We start from the raw sequence: 3233 nt of genomic DNA on the forward strand, positions 1-3233 counted from the left end.
ATGATCTGATTTGACCACATTGCCAGGAATAAAGCATTTAATGGCTAATAAAACTTCAAGAAACTGTGAAAATTAAGAGACATATAGTCAATATGGTTCCCAGAAACCCTGCTTCCAAGGGGTTACAGTTAATATGGGTGTTGTGAAATGTCCATGCCAAGTGCTTCTACCTATCTCTTGAGTTTTGGGCACAGATGCTTCTCAAATGGCCCACAAAGCTTGCTGAAGCATGACAGAGAGATTTCCAAATCAGGCCTAGAACACTTCAGTCACCCAGTGCCAACTGACTATTAGTCATGCAAACTCCACATAAGTTACATGACTAAATGTCATGGACCATATCTATATTCTAGATATATATGGGTCCTAGAAAGCCCTGAAATCTAAAATATATTTTTGACACATGGACCCTGAAATGTCACACAAAAATTATAATGTCTGTGTCACACCACCAAAATATATTTTGCAAGTGAAATGCAGTAAGGATATATTTTCAGTGAGTGGACCCTGAAATGTCACTGTCACACCTTAGAAATATATTTTTGCCCCGGCTTGGCCTTAGGATATATTTTGTGATACAGATGTGGTAAGGATATATTTTTCTGGTCTGTAGTGGTGTCAGGGGTCTTAGTTTTAGCAAAAAAACTTGTGATTTTTTGCTGTCTGGGGTATATATTCTGAAAGTTTCTGCCATGACTTCCAGGGGTTTTGGCACTATGTTTGGCTTGTGCTCCCAGTATGTAGGTAGCAATAAGGAGCATCAATAGCATCTCTATGCTGATCTGTTTGGCAAACTGACATCCCATCTTGAACATTTGACTTCTGCTTGTTTTGGAAGAGGGTGATACTTTCTTGTCGACTTATGATTGACTTCTACCTCAGGTGGGGACATGGTGGTGTCATATGAGTGCTTCTTCGTCAACAAGTTCAGAAACATCTGGAATTGTTCTTAATACAGCACCATGCTGCTATATTGAAGCTATTTTGCCACACCCTTCCATAACATCTGAGTTGCCTAACTATCATCCACTTCAAATGACACTATGAATACAGTTCACATTACACAATTTTTTAGCTTGTCAGAGTTGACAAAGTACTTTGTTGTTTCTCTCTTTCTCTTTCCTCTCCCTCTCCTCCTCTCTCTCTTTCTCTTTCCCTTGACTCTTGATTGTAAATTTATGGACAACAAATTCCATTCTCCTCTAACAAATTCTGTTCACCATGTCATAATATGGGGTTCTTCTTTGTATTTTATATGGTTCCCTTCTTATCCACTTCAAATGACACTATGGATACAGTCCGCATTAGAGAACTTTTGACATCCAATGCTGATGTGTCTGGCAAATTGACATCCCACTCCAAACAACTCCATCACTTTAGTTTACACTTCCAAATACAACAACCAACTTACCAGCTTTCCTCTCCAATAGGGTGTTTCACAGTAGGCCAACTTTGCTTTCAACTTTGATCCAAACTTGTGGGCCAACTTCAACAAATTTGATGGGAAAGTTGGCCAACTCTACTGTGAAACACCTGGAACTGCCGAAAACATGAAGTTGGGCTGATTTGTGCTTGAAATCACTTCCGAGTGCAAATTTTTGCCTATTTTGGACACATGGGAAGTTGAGAGGTGAAGTTGGGATCAAAGTTGGCTCCGAATTGGCATCGGGACCACAATTTGGATCCCAACTTGATGAAGTTGGCCAAACTTTGTCCTTCCAACTTTGCAAAAGTTGGTTGCCAGTTGGCCTACTGTGAAACACCCTAATGTTGTGTCTGGAAAATCAACATCCCACCCCAGATACATTATTTCTCAATTGTATCCTGAATATTTCAATTATACCCTGAACCAAGATATATTTATCAACTTTATCCTGAATTAAGATACATTATTTTCCAACTACATTCTGAACCAGGATATATTTTCAAACTATATCCTGGACCAGGATATATTTTTCAACTACATATATGTTATATATTTCCTCTAAATCCTGAACCAAGATATATATTTCAACTATATCTTGAATCAACATACATTATTTTTCAACTATATCCACTTCAGTCACCCACTAACAACTGACTATTAGTCTTGCAAACTCCATGAATACTACGGGACTAAATGTCAGGGTGTATATCTATACTTGTGGGTGTGGGCCAGTGCTTTGCATGGCATGTATGAGTCCTTCCCATGGACCTCCAATGCTGAAAATATGTAGAATAAGTTTTTCTTCAAAAAGGCATATTTTAACATTTTCATTAACAATAGATGCAAGCCACAGTAGCTTAAACCAAATTAGTGTGAAATAATGTTACAGTAACAATGTCTAAAAAATTGTAAAATCATTTGAAATTTATTTACAATTCTTTATAATCATTTGCTCCAAATTAATGTGGCTTGCATTCAATATTATAAAGATGTTAATCTAGAATTCTATTTTAATGTTAAATTTATCAAGACAAAGTTCTAATTTAAAGTTGAGAATATACAGCTAAAACAAGTTCCTGATCTTCATAGTATCTAAGATCATCATTGCTTTTATCATCTATCTGCCCATCTTCTATACACTTATTTTTGGTGGTTATCCCATCATGGAACCATACTTTACCTTCATATGAAAAAACTCTAGAGGTGAAATGATTATCCCCATGGTATATGATCCCTCTCAGGCTCAGTAAGACTTCTTCTCCATTTACTACAAACTTTACCTTGTGACTAGTTTCAGTATTACAGTATGGGTACTCCAGGATGATAATCTTTGGAACCTCTGCATAGGCTACATGCTCAATCATTTCACCTGAGCAACCCCCACATATTTCTGTAGATGGCTTCTGAATTGATCCTATCCATTTTGAAGTTGATGCTGGTATAGGGTCAGATGCATGTAGAACATATCCCAGTGTATCATCTACTTCATATGCATTTCCACAGTCTGAACATATTATTTCAGCCACTGCATTGTTTTTTTCATACTTAAGCATTTCAAATGTAAGTTGTCCAACACTAGCTCCTGTTTTGCCCATAGGAAATTTGATAGGATCTAAATTATGAAGATCATGTCTAAGTTCATCTCTTACATTTTCTAAAGTAAGTGTTCCTTCAAGCACCTTGTTGAAACCAGCTGCCAATGCACCTAAATAATCTTGGTTGATCTCTGTAAAATTTGTAGTCCACCTCACAGGATCTAGTTCCAAATATGATATAAAATTACAAATAAGCTATCATATGCACAACT

Source organism: Laccaria bicolor, genomic scaffold (genome assembly GCF_000143565.1).
Source record: "Laccaria bicolor S238N-H82 LACBIscaffold_2 genomic scaffold, whole genome shotgun sequence".
In the NCBI taxonomy this organism is placed as follows: domain Eukaryota; kingdom Fungi; phylum Basidiomycota; class Agaricomycetes; order Agaricales; family Hydnangiaceae; genus Laccaria; species Laccaria bicolor.